This window comes from Octopus bimaculoides, chromosome 19 (genome assembly GCF_046866305.1).
Source record: "Octopus bimaculoides isolate indiv1 chromosome 19, ASM4686630v1, whole genome shotgun sequence".
Taxonomy (NCBI): Eukaryota; Metazoa; Mollusca; class Cephalopoda; order Octopoda; family Octopodidae; genus Octopus; species Octopus bimaculoides.
Genome location: NC_142946.1, coordinates 43824777 through 43845547, shown reverse-complemented (window position 1 = coordinate 43845547; position 20771 = coordinate 43824777). Strand labels below are relative to the sequence as shown.

Here is a 20771-nt window from a genome sequence, read left to right as displayed (position 1 = left end):
TACTGTATTTATTTTGAGAAGCTCTGTGTTTCTTTCAATTACTTTAAATATAACAAAGAATTTAGTAAAATAACTTAGTTATCATTCAGCTAGTGTTAGGAACATAATTTGTGACTAAGGTTTGGTGGAAGATTTTAATCAAAAACTTATGAAAACAAGACATTTGTACTCAGAGCCAATTTCAGCTGGGTTAGTAACGAAAGGGTTAAGCTGGATCCTCTTTCATTACTGCCCAGTTCAATTTCTCTTGCTATTATCAAAATAGTTGCTTTGACTCACTGGGCGTGCATAAATATCTTAAACTCTACCATTACACGAATTCTTGCTGTATATCTAGAGACTAAAACCAAGACTGTTACATATTAGTAACCTTTGAAATATGAATAGAATGGCACACATCTGATGTTTCTGACAATAAAATGCAAATTGTATATGTATATATTGCCCAGGTTTTCTTGAGTTAAAAGGCAAGGCACATACAAGGTGAGACAACAAGATGCACAGGTAAGCAAGATAATCAGCAAAGCTAAATTCAAAAGCCTTTAACAGGACTCTTCTCTATCTGACGGTCAGATGGTTGGCTAAATAAGTCTCTGTGGAGTTCACCTATCCTTGTAAACAAATATTGACCAGTCACTCTACACACACCAAAGTGACATCATTAAAGGGACGTTTGTTGCTGATTTAGTCATATGATTAAATGATCTACAGAAACATGCTCTTGGAAAGGCACAGAGAAAATTCAATAAGTTTATGGAATTCAGGAATCTAAAGCAGGAGACAGTTGTTTCGGCACCATATCAGAACATTGTAGATATTGATGATGGCAAAGTATATCCTTGTGTGTGTGAAAAATATGATTACATAATGATGCATACATGAAAATATATTTACAAACATAATATACATTCATATTATACATACATTAAATATATATAATTTTTGTGTGTAATATATTTATATACATGTATATATGTAAATATATTTACAAACATACACACACACACATGCATACATTCAAAACTTAGAAGAATGTTTCCTAGGGGCAAGAAAAAAGGGGTTGGGTGATTTTACTTAAGAAAAGGGAATATAAGTTACCACATATAGACTAACTAGAGTGCAAAATAATAAAGTAACAATATCGATGACAATAATGATAATTATTTAAATAACGACAACACCAACAGCAGTAATGATAGTAATGATAGTGCTTTCCAGATTTTAAACGAAGTACCAAATAGTTTACTAACATTTCAATTAAAAGAATTCAAATATTCTTTAAAGTAAAAAAAAAAAAAATAAAAAGCGGTTCCGAAAAAGTGGCGTTAGATTTTTGAGAAGGAAGGAAGTATAGAAAATATCCCCACCTCATCATAAAGGTTAAAAAAAAAAAAAAAAAAAAACAGAAAAATGTACAGAAAATTGAAAACATGCTGAATTTGTCACCCAGACGATTAAAAAAAAATTTTAAAAATTAAAAAGAAAAGGAAACTGCAGAAAAGAATAATAGCAAAAGAATTAAGAAAAAATATTATATATATATATGTATATGTATATATATATACATATATGATATTATATCATATTTAGAAATTATATACTATATTACATTACGTTGTGGTAAACATAATCACCAGCTTCTGAATGTGTTAAAAAGAATCATATTTCTTTGTTAGGTTTAATTTAGGTTGATATATATACGGACGAAGCAGACAGTATTGTATTCTTTGTATTTTAAATAATGAAGATAAATTTCAATCTATGCAGAAAATACATGCATTATAGGTCTTGAGTATGTTTCAGTTTACAAATGAGTGGAAAAGAGCACTTGGTATAGAAGTAGAATTTAAAAATTAATGGCAGCGCTGGGGTTAATTTCTCTGATTACAGGATTTTGTGAATAGAGTTGTTAAATTTACAAACACATACTATATATATATATGTATATATCTTTTCTTTCTTAATATTAATTAGCAAAACAAAACAAAAAAAAAACAGAAAGAAAAAATTGTAATAACATAACGCAGAAGCAGTTTACATATATATATATATATATATATATATATATATATATATATATATATACATATATATATATATATATATACATACATACACATAAAGGATAAAATATTTGTTTGGTTAATTAATTTATCAAAGAGAAGAGAAAAAAATAAAACTCAAGATAGCTAAATCTAGAAATTGATGTTGGATATAAAAATTTATATATATATATACACACATATATATATATATATATATAAAGTAATAGCATTTACAAGTGCTTTATTAAGAAAATAATATTAATAATAATAATATAACATAATATAGAAAGAGTTTATGTATATATATGTGTCCTAGATAGATATTGTATCAGAAATTACAGCATTTTCTCTAATAAACATCTTGCAAAATCACATGACAATAGAATAGAAATGTAAAAATCTTAGAGGCGTGAGTTTTAAGAATTCGCAGAGATGGCCAGTTAGGCATTCAAGGAAAAAACATGCAAAAATGTGACAAAAGTCCATGGAATGTGGACTGCAAATATATATATATATATATATATATACACACATACACACATAAATATATATACACACACATAAATATATACATACATATATATATATATATATATATATATATATATATATATACATACATACATACACACATAATCCAACAGTGATTATCCTCTGAAGTACATGTGTGTACGTGTGCGTGTGTGCATATATATGTATGTATATGTATATATATACATATATATATATATATATATGAATGTAAAAAGAAAACTCTACATTGCTAAGTAAAGCATATTGAAGGCCAGATTTTATTGTTATTATTAACTATTATTATTTTGTCATGTGACTGTGCAAGTAATTATCATTATATATATATAAAAAAAAAAAGCAGACTACAGCAACATGCAAAGCATGATGGGATATAGTACCAGAGTAACGAGATCGTCTGCAGGCTCACGAGGTCGCTTCTTGCCCGTCAAGACCTCAACCACTTGCGGCTAATTAGTATGCAGAGCACATGATGGCGTTTGGCCAATGAAATGGCAGCATGGCAGGGATGGCAGCACATGACAACAGCAAGCAGCAAGGCATGATGGGTGATGAAAATAAAAGAAAAGCACCATTGGTAAAAACGTTTCAACCAACATGCATTAAAAAAAAAAACCATTATTTTATACCAGAAAGCTATGACATCATGCCTTTTTTAAAAAAATTTGCCTTTTGATTTTTGTGATTCTGGGGGGAGATTATGTGTGTGTGTGTGTGTGTGTGTGTGTGTGTGTGTGTGTGTGTGTGTGTGTGTGTGTGTGTGTGTATATATATATATATATATAAACACACACACACATACATGCATACAGAGAGAGAAAGAGAGACACAGACAGAAAAGGAGGAGAAAAAATTTGTTTGTATATACATATTCACACACACGCATACATGTACATGTAATTATACATAAATACACACACATAACTATATATATATATATATATATATATATATATATATATACACATACATATATACACATACATATGAACATGGTTATGCGCACATGCATGTGTGTGTACATGTATATAAGTACATTCGTACATATGTAAATCTGAACAGATAGAGAAAACAGAAGAGCCAATTGGAGAGAGAGAGAGAGAGAGAGAGAGAGAGAGAGAATGGGAGGAGGAGAGAAAACAAGAAAGAATAATACAGAGGGATGAAGTGTTAACTTTTCTTATTACTTTTAAGATCAGTCTCATCACACACACACACACACACATATATATATACATACATACAGGTGTTGGGGTAATACCTATTGTTATACACGTTTCAGTATGATGTATACATACAAATATATAGACACACAGTTATATACATACACATACATATATATTTATATACAATATGCATATATATATGCACATATACAGACACACATACAAACATACGTACATGGTAAAAAAAAAAAAAGATACTATTTTGAAGATTGCTTAAGAATAAGTACAGAACAATTACTAATGGACAATATTTAGTTCTGGGGAGTGGAGTCAAATTAACTGACCAGTTGAAATTTTTATGTCCTAGATTGATCATGCATCTGTATTATATACATATATAGTTGATGCAGACCTTATGATCAACAATATTCCAACATTGCTGATCCTTTATTTTAGGCATAGATTACTTGGGCCTATGGCAAGCAATTCTTTTAAAACAAGTGTTACATCTGTAGGAGATTTCGTTGATATTTCTACCGTCACAAGTTTTCATATAGAAAAGGCATAGGTAACCTTTTACAGAAAGTGGGCTCTATGAGATGGAACTCATCATAAGGCTGGTAATTCCTTTGTTAGGCATGACAGTCAGAAAGTCCCATGGGCTAGATTGACATAGTGGTTTACATTTCATGCACATGTATGTGTGTGCATGTATTTATGAAATGGTGCCACGTAAAATGCATCCAGTACACTCTGGGAAGTGGTTGGCATTGGGAAGGGCACCTGGTCATTGAAACCATGCCAAAACAGACAACTGGTGGAACCTGCCGACTGGCCAGCTCCTGTCAAACCAGGCAACCCGTGCCAGTATGGAAAATGGAAATTAAATGATACATGTGTGTGTGTGTGTGTGTGCATGTATATATATATATATATATATATATATATATATATACACACACACACACACACACGCATGTATATACAATTGCTTTGGTTTATTTCTATTGAAAACAAACACAAAAAAAAAACACAGGAAATACAATTATCAGTCTATATGAATTCTACAATACATACATCCAAAGTAGATATAAAAATTAAAAAATAACGATGAAAATAAGGGAAAAGATAGGAAATCAATGATTTTACTGTGGTTAATCTAGTTCCATTTACTTTAGAATTTGTCAAAGACTTTTTGACAATTTCTAAAGAGAAAGTCACGAGACTTGCTTTGCCACAATTATAGTTTTTAAATACATATACCCACACCACATAACATCTTTATGCATACATACACACACACACGCACACATATACATATGTGTGTATGTATGTATGTTGAGTGGACTATCAACTTTTAATGTAATAAAACACATGCATGTGCACATACATAATAGATGTCTACACCAAAATACATGGCTACCTTATAAATCCCAACAAAACTGGGCAAACAGATCAGTCATACTGTGAAATTCATCCAAACTAGAAATATGACCAGTACTGGCTGGAAGTATTTACCTTCCAAAATTTTTTGCTAACCAATCTTCCACCCACCCAAAACAATAAAAATAATTTCCAGTAACAGATTATGATTACATGTTTGCATGTGTTTTCTTTAAATACATATAAGCACACACAGATTACTATTTATACTATACAGTATTATAGATCCATTTCAGCTGATTAATAAAACTGGCTGAAATGGATTTACAATTCTGTCTAGTATATTTTTTTTTTATTCCTGAACTGTAGAAGTAACAAATGACTCAAGGGCAGAGAATTTCATGTGCTGGCACTTATCAGACTGGTTGCAAATCAATAGCTCATGAATTCACACACCGGTATATACCTGTTTAAATAACTAAACTTAATATTGTCTAGCATAAATATTAATAAACCTGTTTCATTGCCAAATATACAAGTGATTGATTTGACTGTCTTTTGGATTCTTAAACAACTTTGAATAACTATATATATACATATATGTATTATATACATACTCACACACACATGCATACTCATATACAAACATATCCATATACACCTGCACGCAATATATATATATATATATATATATATTAATCATTGATAACCTAATTAGAAAATAATGAATTTAAGTTCCTCTTTTTTCAATTATTATCCTTATTTTGATTTTGAGAGCGAAAATATGAGGGGAGCTTAAAGAAAATGTTTTAAAAATATGGAGAACTTATGAGAGGAGAGACAGATTGGGAAGGAAGGAAAAAAATCTTTAAATTTCGGTAAAAGAGGAGCAGAAAACTAAAAATGTTTTGGTAAAAAATAAGAGAAACACAGAAATCTGTTTAGCTTTATTTGCTATTTTGTAACTAGACAGAGTGATAGAGACATTAGGCAGACAGCCAGATATAGACAGAAAGACAAACGAGGCAGACAAACAGACAGGCAGCCAAATAGACAGATACAAAGACAGACAGATAAATAGACAGACACACAGAGAAGCATACAGACAAGCAAGTAGAATGTTAAACAGACATACAGACAGGCAAACAGATAGACAAATCGATAGACAAAAATACAGACATGGAGACAGAGACACAAGCAGACAGACAAAGAGACAGGTAGACTAAAAGATGCTTACAGGTGGATAAAGATGGATGTATAAAATTGAGCAAAAATCTAGATTGATTTGGTGGGATATTGTTGAATGAAATGTCAAAAGTTTAGCTTGAATGGGAGAAACCTGATAAGAGACATGATTTGTCATGAGCAAGCTAAAGCTTCGGATGTGTAAACAGGCTAGAAGATACAGATCAGGAATAAGTGGAAGCCAAGGATTTTGAAGGGACATACAAGGAATGTGAGAAAAGCAAGGAAGGAAGATACAAAAAAAAAAAAAAAAATTAAAAGAATGGTATGTGAAATGGAAAGAAATGAATGAACGAGTGAAGTGTGTTGGTGGTGAATAAATGCGTGAGTGAATGAGCGAATAAAAATAAGTGCTAGTAATAAGAAACGATAGAGATGGAGAAAGATTGCGTGAGAGAGAGAGAGACGAATAGATATAGACGAGAACTTGGCATGTTGGTCAAATAAAAGAAATCAGTGAAGAGGACAATGGAAAAATCAACGGATGTCAGTTTGAGCAGGAGGTGTTAGTGCCAAAGGCAGAAGACACACAAGACTAAAATTCTGGAAAATTGAGGGCAAAGTCACAAAAAAGAAGAAAAAAAAATGAAAAAAATGAAAAGAAATATTTAAAAAATTTTTTTGAAATGAAAGTAAAACCGTGGCGGAAGCTACAAGACTACGAAATGACATCTTAAGAGAACATGGAATCAGCAAAAAGTAGGACATGAAGCAGAATTCAGCGCAAAAAATTGTGCTCAGATTCAGACCTAAGTTACAATAGATGCATGAAGGACAATAAATAATTCTTCAAAAAAAAAAATTAAAAAAATTAAAAAAAAGGAAAAAAACAAAACAAATGAATGAATCGTTGTTGTCGTTGTAGTAGTTGTTGTTGTTGCATACTTGGAAATGATGACAGTAATGGTTGAAGATGACGATGACATTACAAAAATAGAATTATCATTTTAGATTATATGGAATCTTCTTTTCCACTGCTATAGTCATTGCTGTTGCGATATCAAAATATTAAATATATTTTCTAAAACTCTCTGACTGATTTTTTGGGGTTTTGGTGTTCTAAAGAAAAAACTCAAGTAGTTAAACAAATATGTATGTGTGTGTACACGCCCACACATAAATAGGAGGGTAAAGTGAGGAGCAAGAACAAATTAAATAAAGCTTCTATAAAAAAAAAAAAAACTAAAACATACTTAAAAATAAAAAGCTTTATACAGATGTTACCATCAACAGAACCGTAATCGTATGAATAGGCAGCTTTATATATGTAATACGTGTATAATACTTGTAAATATGTAAGTGTGCATACATATCCACACCTGTAGCCATCCATGCATATATATATATATATATGTATGCATATATAGCAAAAATACATTTATTATATGTATGTGTATATATATATATATATATATATATATATATATATATATACACACATGCACACACATGTAGTAAATGCATGTGTATGTGAAAATATGTCACCCCTTACAAATTGGACAAGTATAACATACAGATAGTACATAGATAAAATTAACTCTTTCCATTTATTCTTTCACTGCACAGATTAATGTTGAAGAATTTTCAAATAATTTATTAGTTTCTACTGCCATTTGCTGAACACGTTTGGCAGACAATAGCTAGCTTGCTAAGTTTAATAATAACATACTTTGCAGATAATGAATTTTGTTATCAGGTACACAGGTCGGAAGCATTTCAACAATTCTGCATTATCATTTATTTCTATTAACAGATCACTCAAATGATCTAAGTTTTTAGATTGGTGGGTGAGATGAGGGGAAGCTGCACCATTCTCGGACATGTCAACCTCGGTGGGTGTTGTCCAGGAGAGGTCTCAGATTTTGATTCTGAAATCCAGCATTATGTTTGGTATACAGGAAAATTTCTGCTCAACCTGGCTGGCATAATAGTTTACTGGAGGTGATTTTCCTACCACATATGCTGTATTTTCAGGCATACAAGTTGAATCTTTCAACCAAAACTCAGAGACAAAACAGATAGGTCAACCTATCCACTAAAACTAATTTAGAGAACCAAAAATGTAATGAGAAATGCAGTAGGATTTGAAAAAAATAGTGACAAAAATAATAAATGCGCCCTTTTAAAGCCTAGCGAAGCTCGTGGGCCCGGTTTCCTAATTTCAATGGCGTATGCGTTCCCCAGCTGGAAGGGACGCCAGTCTATCGCAGCATTACTCATTTTTGCCAACTGAGTGGACTGGAGCAACGTGAAATGAAGTCTTTTGCTCAAGAACACAACGTATCGCCCGGTCCAGGAATCGAAACCACAATCTTACGACCATGGTACTGACACCCTAACTACTAAGCCACGTGCCTCCACGTTTAAACTATATACTACATCAATTTGTACACTACAAAATATGTTAAGACTATGACTATATGACTCTCAACTCTTTGTTGTCTTCCAATCTGAAAAGTTATTTGCAAGAACATCATACATGACAACACAAGTTGACATTATCTTAATTGATCCTGGAACTTTGTATATTATTTCACTGAAGAAGATGAGAGAATGGTGTACTTGTGATAAGAAATGACACAGTATCTATCTGCTGTTAAATTTATAGACGTAAAAAATGAAGTGAACAAAACAAGTTGTCCAGAGTACACACTGAATCAATTGCACATTGGATGTTTGAAGATTTAACCACCACTACATCACCTTTTTAGCTTGCCTTTAGTAGAGTTTATTCATTTGCAAGCTATTGGCTCAGGTTTCTAGTAAAAAGATATCTAGTGAACTGTGGTTTTCGTCCCTTATTTCCAGCCACCAGTCTTGAAGTACTGCTTATCCTCTGCTCACTAAACCATTAATATATTAAAAAGAAATCAAGCCACTTCAGAGCTAGCAAACGAGAAAGACTTCCTTGTATATTTTTGAGTGAGATCCCTGCCAGTAAGGAACAAGAGATTGAAGCGACAAGAGATTGACAGTTCTTGTACCATTATCAAGATGCTACAAAAGCTAGTCAACTGCAAACTCACTCTGGGGAACTTATACTTTTCTCTATTTAAGATAAAACACTACCTTATAATCTCTACAAACACACACACACAGAAAGCTATATATATGTCAGCAAATAGTCGGGTTGTGTTAACTGCACGTGGAGAAATAATAGGAAAATGAAAAATAATAAGGCAGAATGCTAAACTGGAAGCATATTTTAATAAAGATTTCTCTAACCGGCTTTCATTGCGAAGCAAATTTTCAAGAAGAGGGAAAATGAAAATGTTTTTTACAAAAGAGTACAAAATGAAGAAAATAATATATAAAAAAATAAATATACCAATACATTATATTGTCTTTGAGCTTTTAAAGTTCAATGGTAATCCATATCGATAATGGTTGGAAAAATAAGGATGCATGAGAATTGAGAATTGTGTTAGGTTTAAAAAAAGTGTTAAAAGTTTGTGTTAAGCAGGAAGTGTGGTGTCAAAACAGGAAGTGTGTGTAAGGGGAGACAAATGTTTTAAGTTGGAGTTATGAACTCTTCTTTTTTTCAACAGGAAGTTTATGCCTGTTCCCATCCCTTACACACACTTCCTGTTTTGACACCACACTTCCTGCTTAACACAAACTTTTAACCCTTTTTTTAAACCTAACACAATTCTCAATTCTCATGCATCCTTATTTTTCCAACCATTATATACATGAATTACCATTGAACTTCAAAAGCTCAAAGACAATATAATGTATTGATATATTTATTTTTTTATACATTATTTTTTTTTTATATATTATTTTCTTCATTTTGTACTTTTTTGTAAAAAACATTTTCATTTTCCCTCTTCTTGAAAATTTGCTTCGCAATGAAAGCCAGTTAGAGAAATCTTTGTTATATAATATATCTATATATATATAATATATCTATATATATATATCAAGCACTGTACAAGAGTTCTGTATGAAAAGGTTATAATGTTGATGAAAAATTACAGTATAACAAAAAAAACAATAAAATAATATTGGGATTTAAAAAAAAAAATTTTGCCAGCACAGAGAGAGAGAGAGAGAGAGAGAGAGGAGGAGGAGAGAAGTAAATGAATGGAAACATTGAGAAAAATAGAAAAATGAAGACAAAAGAGAGAATGGATGGGGCATAAATAAAAAAAAAATAAGCAACATACATTTATGAAGAGAATATATGTAAATTAGAGAGTAAGTTTGTTTCATGAGAACAATATTAAAAACAACAACAATAATAATAATAAAACGAAAAGCAATTTTATTATTATTGTTGTTGTTGTTATAATTATGATTCGTTTGGAAAACAAATTCAGAAATGCAAGGGAAGAATATATACACCAGACTGAGCTGAAAAAAATTTTGGTTACTGAATTAAATGAATTCTAAGTTTTTAAAATATATATATATATATATATATATATATATATTTTTTTTTCCAAATTGTAATTTAGATTAAATAATCATTAAATATAGAAGAATAGGATATTATATATATATATATATATATATATATATATATATATATATATAATCCCATTCTGTAGTATATATACATATATATATACACAAACACACACAGATCAATATATCTATGCATAAGTATGTATGTGTGTAAATATATATATATATATATACATATATACATGTATGTGTGAATAGACATAGGTATGTGTAAGCATGCAAATATATGTCATAAAAAGAAAATCTTAATTGAAGTCATGTAATATAAGCTGCAAGAACGGGCAACCAGTACGCCTACAGCTAAAATATAACAGTAAATATTTGTTCGTCTCTCTCCATCCACAAAGCCAATGTTTTATGCAATCAACTCTTTCAGCCCAAACTACACGCACACATATATAGCGAGCTCAATAACTTTCAACAAACACACATACAACCTGTGTGTATGTGGTTGTATACACGCACACAACTTAGATTTTGGTCATTTAGTCCTGGTCATGTCTACCTTAACGGTACCTAGAACAGTCTTAAAACATGGTTTAGGTCACAATAGCCTACTTGTGTTGGAAGCTTGTCTTGTATATCACGGAGGAATTAGTTCTGGTATTGTTGGAATGTTACATGGTCTGTTCCTTCTTTGATTATTTTCAAGATGTTTCTTTCTCTTCCCCCACTCTCAACAAATCTCAGTATTTAAATTGGATTAAAGTTCTGTCTGATCATCTTCAAGAATTTATATTTTACAATGTTTTATGACATTAGCAATTTCATTTCTGTAAACAATGAACAGACACAGGTCCAACACAGAATCCTGGGGTATGCCACAAATGACTTTAGCATGTCTTGAGTAAATTCTGACAGTCGTAATAGGTTGGATCCTGTTTATCAGGAAGCAATCCAATGCAGTACCTTTCCTCAGACTCCAGTATTGGATAATTTCTTCAGCAGCATGTTGGGGTTGACTCTGCCAAAAGCTTTACTTGAATCAAAATAAATGACATCTGTGCTTGACTCTCATCCAGAACACTTAAAATCTCAAAAAAGTGGTGCAAGAATGTGTTATGTTATCTCTGACGCTATGAAAACTAGTCATCGGGAGGTAGATGATTTTTTGTCTTCTGGCAAGGCAGTTGTTTTTGATCTCATCACCTTCTCGGAAACAATGATATGGGAAGTTAATGAGATCACATGGTAATTCATGTACCTTCTTTCTTTTTTGTTATTGTTGTTGTTGTAAAAAAAAGAATGGGTCAAAGGACATTCAGGAATAAAACCAAAGTCTAATGAATTCCTCCAGAGATTATCTCGATAAGATGCAAGTTGATGTCTTCACTGCAGGGTATGAGAACAGAACCTGTCAGGGCCCACTACAGAATGGAGCTTAATTTTATTAATTAATGCTATCGTGTCTGCAGGGCTGAAAGCGATATCAGGGATGATATGTTAAGGATTTACTTCATCGATTCTACCAAAATCAAATACATCAGGATCACTAAAGACAGAGTGTGGTATTGCTACCAGAGAATCTCTGCCAAATCTTTGGTACATTTGTGACCAATGTTGTGTTCTTTGGCCAGTGAACTGGTGGATGAAAAAAAATAGCCTTATATTTTTTCACAGAGAAAACCAAGACTTCTAATTTTTTTTCAACAGTGAGACTTCTTCAGAAGTCCCTTGGTTGTTAATGAGAGACCACATGCAGTTCTGAAAATGTTTTTTTTTCTCCCCCCCCCCCCCCCCCAACACTAATGTAATTATTGTGTTTGAGAATGGGTGCTACACAGCTGGGAATGTTTTAACTGAACTATTATTAGTTCCTTTTATTTTTCTGATGAGTAATTTACTCTCGTTTGAGAGTCTGCATCTATTTTTGCATGTGGGTCATGATGGGGTGTGGTTATCACATAAGTAATGGTGTCCTTAAAATAGCTGCCAAGAGACACTTTAATATCAGCGCGAATGAGAGTGAAGGACCAAAACATGCATGTATATACATATACACCCAAAGACATCTACACATATATATAAATCCATACACTGACACATATACAAACAAACATATATACATACATGCACATATATACACCCACATATACATATATAAATATAATATATTACACTATATTATATATACCCTCACATATATATACACACACACATACAAACACACATGTATACATATATATATGAATGTATTTAGACATATATACATATATATATGCACACACATACATACATACATGTATACATATATATATGAATGTATTTAGACATATATATATATATATATATATCTACATATGTGCACACACATACATACATACATACATACATACACACATACATACATACACACAAATGCATAGATACAAACATACAATAAATGTTCCAGGACGATTTTTGTCTTTCCTTGTTTTAGACTTTGTTCTTTCATTTCCTGAATATTTTTTTGTTCCAAAATAAGGAAATTGAAAATACAAAATTGAAAAAACAAAAAAAAAAATACAGATTTGCTTCGATTTAAAAACATGTCTGGTACATACTTTATTGCCTCCCAAACCTACATACAAAAACAGAACTTGGGCAATGGCAAGTTTTGATTAGGGGGAGAGAGAAGGAAAGAGAAAGAGAGAGAGAGAATACTATCAGATATATGGTCTCTCTCTACTATTAAAAATATTGCTATGGCAACAATCATCTTCACTGCAATGATGATAATAATAATAATCCTTTCTACTTAAGGCACAAGGCCTGAAATTTAGGGGGTGGGGCTTGTCAAATTACATTGCCCCCAAAGTTGGAAGGATGAAAGGCAAAGCCGACTGACCTTGGCGGGAGCGGGGCCAGTCGATTACATTGGCCCTAGCAAAATTAAGTACCGGTATCTGGTACTTAATTTATCGACCCTGAAAGGATGACAGGCAAAGTCGACCCTGGCAGCATATGAACTCAGAGCATAATGGTAGACGAAACACTGCGAAGCATTCCACCCGGTGTGCTAACGATTCTGCCATCTCGCAGCCTTGTGAATAATAATAATAATAATAATGGCACACATCCATAAATTTGGGATAATCGATATCACTGACCCAAATACTTGACTGTTACATAACTTCATTGATCCCAAAAGCATGAAATGCAAAGATGACCATGGCAGAATTTGAACTCAGAACGTAAAGAGTCAGAAGAAATGCTGCAAGCCAATAATAATAATAATAATTCTTTGTAGTACAGGCACAAGGCGTGGAGTTTTTTTTCTTTTTTTCTTTTTTTTTTTTTCAGTGGAGGGTGGAGCTTGTCGAATATATAAAACCCAGTACTTATTTTATCAACCTTGGAAAGATGAAAGACAAAGTCGACCTTGGTGGAATTTGAACTCAGAACGCAAAGATGGATGAAATGCTTTTCAGCATTTCATTCAGCATGCTCGTCACCTTGATGATGAGGATGATGATAATAATAATAACAATAATAATAGTAATAATAATAATTATTTCAATTTTTTGCCACACGGGGATTTGGGGAGAGGTGGGGATGAGTCAATTACATCAACTTCAGCATTTAACTGGTACTTGTTTTTATCGACCGTGAAAGGATGAAAGGCAAAGTCAACCTTGGCGGAATTTGAACTCAGAACGTAGTGACGGGCGAACTAGTGTTAAGCATTTCACCCAGTGTCTTAACAATTCTGCCAGCTCACCACCTACTTTATAATAATAATAATAATAATAATAATTATGGTAACAGAATGAAGGATATTTGAACTAACGTTACGGAGAGTGTGAGCAAACACAGATTAAAGTTTGCAAAATTTCAGGGTGCATATAAATATATATATATATATAAAACCACATGTCATTGCGTATAATATACATATGTGGATATACATATATGGCAGTGTGTGCATATGGACACACACACACACACACATATATATTACACACACACACACGTAATATATATGTACATATGCGTAGACACATACAGGATTCCTATAATATAGGGGAATGCTATGAGACGCAGCAGCAATTTGGAGTGACAGAGGGGTAGCAAGCATACATACATATACTACAAAAGGTTCTGTAATATTAGTTATGCAAGCCAGAAGCACACAGACAAAAAAAAAAAAAGACATAGATAGGTGGTACAATAAATATAGATTGTTCTATGTATGTATTCATTCTCTATTTACGCCTAATTTCTACATGTCTAATTAACTGACTATATTACACATATATTATTCATATGTACATGTGTATCAGTATGAAATGTCTAATCTCGTTAACTAGTCCAAACTATACAAATACAGAAATGAATGCAATTATGATTTCGTTGAAGATAAAATTGATACCAATAAGTGTAAATAATAATAATAATAATAATAAATAAGGATGGTAATAATTAATAATAATAAATTCCAGGCAGGTTATTTAACAAATGGTGCTGTATTATACACAAGCGTTGCAAACAAGCGGTGTGCAGCAAAGCCTTAACAAAAGATTAGAATGCACGTTGGTCATTGGTTGCACAAACAAGAATTAGCTCCCTTTTTTGTAAAATAATAATTATTATTATTATTCTCCTTCACCTCTACCATCATCACCATTACACTCCACATTGCAAGATCCATTCATCCAACAAATATGTCCGTTCGTCCTTTGATACCAAACTAGGTGTGAAGTAGTTTGTTGTTGGATCTTGTCATCTCCAATATTTGTGTCGTGTATAGAATCTAACAACAGATTGGTTGTATGTCTGTGAGAATGTGATGTGATTGTTGTTGTTGTCTGTTCTCTACACCCAGATCAGCATTAATTTAGCAGACCTCTGATCAATGGCATTCCAGCCATGATCATCAAATCCTAAATTGTGTGTAAGAGATTATGTTGTCCAATGTGTACAATATGTGAGATAGCAGGCTGGGATTTGAGGGAGTGTAAGCTGCTATGTCTTGCAGTTTGTGTAGCTGTGAATAAACTTCCTCATTCATGTGTGTGTGTGTGTGTGTGTGTGTGTGTGTGTGTGTGAAAGAGTGTTTGTGTGAGTGTGTGCAGTTGTATGTATTAAAGGCTGATTAATAAATTCTAAACAGCTATAAAAATTTTTACCATAGGCACAATACTGGTAGTGTGTGTGTGAGAGAGAGAAAGAGAGAAAAAGAGAGAGAGAGAGAGTCGTCAACTTCAACCACTGCCAGTTGAGAGTATAAGCATCTCAGTTCACTTTTGGTAAAGAATATATTGAATATAACTCATCCAGGGTTGTAGATATAGTCTTCATAATATCTATTCTGGAAGAAGGAATCAGTGTAATCTGGTGATAATCTAATCCACCACACAAATATCAGAAGTAAATCTGACCTCTACAAGATTTGAACTCTGAATCTAAAGTACCACAACGTGAAGTTGTACAATATTTTTTCCCAGTGCTCTAACAATTCTGCCAATCCACCAAATTAATACAGACTTCAAATTTTGGCACAAGGCCAGCAATTTCAGGGGAGGGGTTAAATCGATTACATCAACCCCACTGTTTATTGACCCTGAATGGATTGAAGGCCACAATCAACCTCAGCAAAATTTGAACTCAGAACATAAAGACAGACAAAACACTGCTAAGCATTACTTGATTTTACTGATGCCAGTACTTAACTGGTAACTCTATTTTGTCACCCACACAGGAGGAATAAAAAGTTATTTCTAATCAGCTGAGTGACAACACAGTGGTTCCCTAACTAGCTTAGTATGATGTTTCTAAGTTCAAAGGATTGTATTTCTTATTGTCCATACCCATATCTAACCAGCACAAAAGAAGACCACAAAGACTGTTTGTACATACGGTACTCCTGCATACACACACACACACATCTCACTATCACAAATTCTTTTGTCTATAGGAAATTGATTTTTTTATTTTTCTCCCCTGTTTTTACAATTAACATCTAAATTTTTATTGAAAATCAACAAACCAGAGTAAGGATAAGAAACACAAAAGACTACAATTTCATAAAAATAGACCAAATAAGCAAATGGTGAGAATATCAAAGACAGAAATACACAGAGGACATATTGTTTTCTCTCCAGACACAAAGAACAGATGTCTTGTCTTACAATCGGAGCTGTTAAGACTATTTACCATTTTGGCTTTCATTCTTCTGGCTAGAATCCATCTTACTGTCATCAAGAACACAAAAAGTCTAATACTGTTCATATATTTTCAATCATGTATAATTGTTGTTGTTGTTTAGTCCCAAGTCAATATAGACTGAGCAAACAAATCTATGATCAGAGAAAGTCCAGACATGACCATCCCATCTTATTCAAATATTGTGTCCAAAATGAAATATCTAAAACAACTTTTTTTTCAGGTGCTACGTTGAAATTTGATGGAGATCAAGCTGCTATTTCTATCAGGTTGAATGACCACATTAGAGACTTCCTCAACAGTAGCAGTAGCATACATAAAAAAGGTAATTCATCCATACTTCTAGCAGTTAAGAAATATATATTTTGTTTTCCTCCAGGCCTAATTAATAATATTTATATACCCAAACACAGAAAGGAAACAAAAAAATAAAAAGATACAAACTTGAATATACTAGCCCTACCACTACACACTAACCCTAAATACTAATGAATGAAAAAGTTTTAAAAAAGACAGAAAAAGGTAAAGAAAAATAATACTAACAAACAACAATAAAACCAACAACCATCCTAGAATTATTATTATTTTTTTTATCAAATCTAGCACCAGCTATTTTCAACTTAAATATAACAGGAAACACATAATTAGAATGAAAACATATTTTTATGGCAAAAAGCTCATTTAAAAACATAAAAAGAAAGGAAGAAGAAAGATATGTGTTATTTATAGTGGCTAACTCAATTGGAGCACTTTGGCTATTTTCACGAAGATTTCACAGAAATAAACAAAATGAGAACTAAAAAAAAAAAAAGATTCGAAATTACAAGAAAAAAAAGAATTAGTTATGGAAAAAATGGAAGATGAAGAAGTAGAAAAAGAATAAAATGGCCTTATTTTAGTTTAGATAGAAATAAAACCTAAGCGAACATTAAATTGATTTTCATTCTTCGTCAAGTGTGAGTACGTTTAAAAAAATGTAATAGAGGATAGATATACTCTTCCTTGAGGCTAATTATTTTCAAACTACACAACTTTCAGAAGAATTTCAATCTTATAATTGCATAACTACTGTTCCAGATGCAAAAAAAACAAAACAAAACAAACCTCCCAACACACATATACACACAGAGAATATGATATAATTAATGTGTGTGTGTATTTGTGTGTAAAATCTATAGAAACATAAATACAGAATTAACAAATGGTAAAAGAAGAATCGCAAGAACCAGCATAACCACAGACATATGTATATATATATATATATATATATATATATATATATATATATATATATATATATATATATATATACACATATATAAATAAACCTTCATAGATAAACTCCATTTGAAGAACTATCAGCAGGAATCAATTTACTTTTAGTCTGTAGATAAAAATGCACCATTCCAATCAGTATGAGATGATATGCTTGAAAAGCTTGACAACTGAGTTGGAAAGCTGAAAGACTGACAACATAAATAAACTCAACTAAGAATTCTCATAGTAATTTATTCTGGTGTTTGTTCTATGGATATGCTTTTGAGAACTTCTACCTAGCAATATAGATGTATTTCTTCTATCTCCTGTCTCTTTCTTTTTCATCGCTTTCTCTCCCTCTCTCTCTTGCACATGTACAGAAACTGCGCTGTACACAACACGTGTGATTCTCGTTTATAAAAACTGGAGGAAAGAAAGATAACTCTAAAAGAGATGAAAATATCTTCAATTCAGTTTTCGTGCCTATCTTCACCCATAGTCATTCATAAATGTTGGGTAATAACAGAAAGAGTATGGTTGCAAATATTAGTGACAGAAATGAGATTCTTCAAAATGATCCTTGGAGCAATGTTGCTCAACAGGGTGCATAGTTCGGAGATCAGGGAGTCTCTCCTGATCCAGCGACTACTTTTCCATGCTAAGAGGTCACAGCACCAGTACAACGGACACGTCTTTAGAATGTCACAGGAAAGACTAGCAAGACAGATTGTTTAAGTTGAGGCATCCAGCAGAAGACCAAAGGATAGTCCAAGAATGAGATGGTTGAATAATATCCATAAATTCAGTCGGTCACACTCGGAAATCCAGTCAGAAAGGCTAATGGTGGTTGCTTTTGAGGAGACAGTATGGAGGAGGTGCCTGAAGATGCTACCCCCTCGCCACCCTCTTAGAAATAGCAGGCAGAGAAGATGGATGGATGGAAATAGAGAAAAGAAGAAAACAATCACCTGGTTTAACATCTGGAGAAAACAGATTCAAAACACTGGATCTATAATCAATATTTCTTAGTCTTTTCTGTATCCCTCTATCCATTACCATAGTGTTGTATACAATGCAATCTATTGCCTATTAACAATTCCACATTAATTAGCATCCTTAAAATCAATATAAAGGAAGATAAATCTACAAAAACTGTAGATGCCGATAAAGAATTTTTTTCAATTTACAAACAAATTTCCTCAACAGTAATATTCTAAATTTACACCTGGAACCCTGAAATTATTCTTAAGTTGAGATGCTGATCTGTTAGGTAATAGTTCATTCTTTCATAACTCCTAATGAAGTACATTATCTAAGTGTCCCGACAAATTATCAAGAAATCCAAACTCGGAAGGATTTAGTAAAATAATAACCACTTTCATTATTGGAACACACTTCACCGTTATCCTGCAAAAGGCCATGGAAATGGCTTTTCTGCAAGAGTGAGTTAAGCCATGATCCTTCTTGTTCTAAGATACTAAGACTTGATTTAAATAATATTTAGTAAGTATATCTAGCTTGTCAAAGCTTCCACATTGAGGTTTTGCTACTGTTTAAACAATGGGACTAAGAAATGTCCATTATGATACATGTACCAAGATAGATCTGGAACTGACTACACTAAACCCTGGTTGATTTTTATTCCTTTAGCTTCCAAGTCCTTTGACCTTTTAGTATTAAGATTACTCTGTCAAATACAATGCTTGTTTATTTATTTGCATTGTGTGAATTAATCACACAGCATCTTATAGCTTTGGGATTTCGATGATTTGATTATTTATTTTTAGAATGACCAAGTAGGGTGGGTGTGAGAAGTTGGATCTGTCTGGTTTGACAGATGGTAGAATATTTGGCTCAGACATGGCCAGTTTAAAATGCTAAAGGGTTAGACTGGCTATTGAATGAATGACGAGGCTATTCCCATCATTTTTTCTCTTTCATCCACATTCTGCAATCACAATATCCTTTAACCCCTTAATGTTCAGATTACTCTGTTAAATGTGATGCCTTTTCACTCAAATTGTTTTGAATTAATCATACATTATCTCATTGCTTTGAAATCTCAATGATGTGATTATTTATTTTTAGAATGTCAATGTAGGTTTGGTGTGAGAGGCTACATGTGGCTAGTTCAAATATAAAACATGTAGAATATTTGGGCCGGATATGGCCGGTTTAAACACTAAAGGGTTAATGTGACAAACACTTGTTCATTTTCACCCTGCATCTAATTCTTATACAATTTACCATTTAAGATATAGTAAGCAAGAAAGACGGGAGGATGGGGATAAGAGAATATGGAAGGCATCACATAGCAACTCTATAATGTTGTTTAACTCCCAGGTGGTGAAGTACCAGACGTGTAGAAGTGTCGGACAACACACACACACACACACACATTGAAAATTCATCACAAATTGTTACTCTGCATTTCTCACTTCTGTTCTTCAAATGACAGAAATGACTGGACTTTCTGTATTTACTGTTTGTTTTTATTTTTTTTATTTTGCTTTCTTGTTCACACTGTTGG

At 32.4% G+C, this 20771-nt stretch overlaps 1 protein-coding gene across 17 annotated transcripts in view; it reads right to left on the bottom strand.

The window, feature by feature from the left end:
• The window catches only part of LOC106874507 (muscleblind-like protein 1), a 370239-nt gene that overhangs the window by 54694 nt on the left and 294774 nt on the right, over positions 1–20771 (bottom strand). The window contains exon 8 of one of the 17 annotated variants that reach the window (XR_016237424.1): positions 2957–3025. The exons of the other annotated variants lie outside the window; for them this stretch is intronic. The gene's annotated coding sequence lies outside the window, so the exon portion shown is untranslated. The remainder of the gene's footprint in view (positions 1–2956; positions 3026–20771) is intronic. 17 annotated transcript variants of the gene reach the window in all.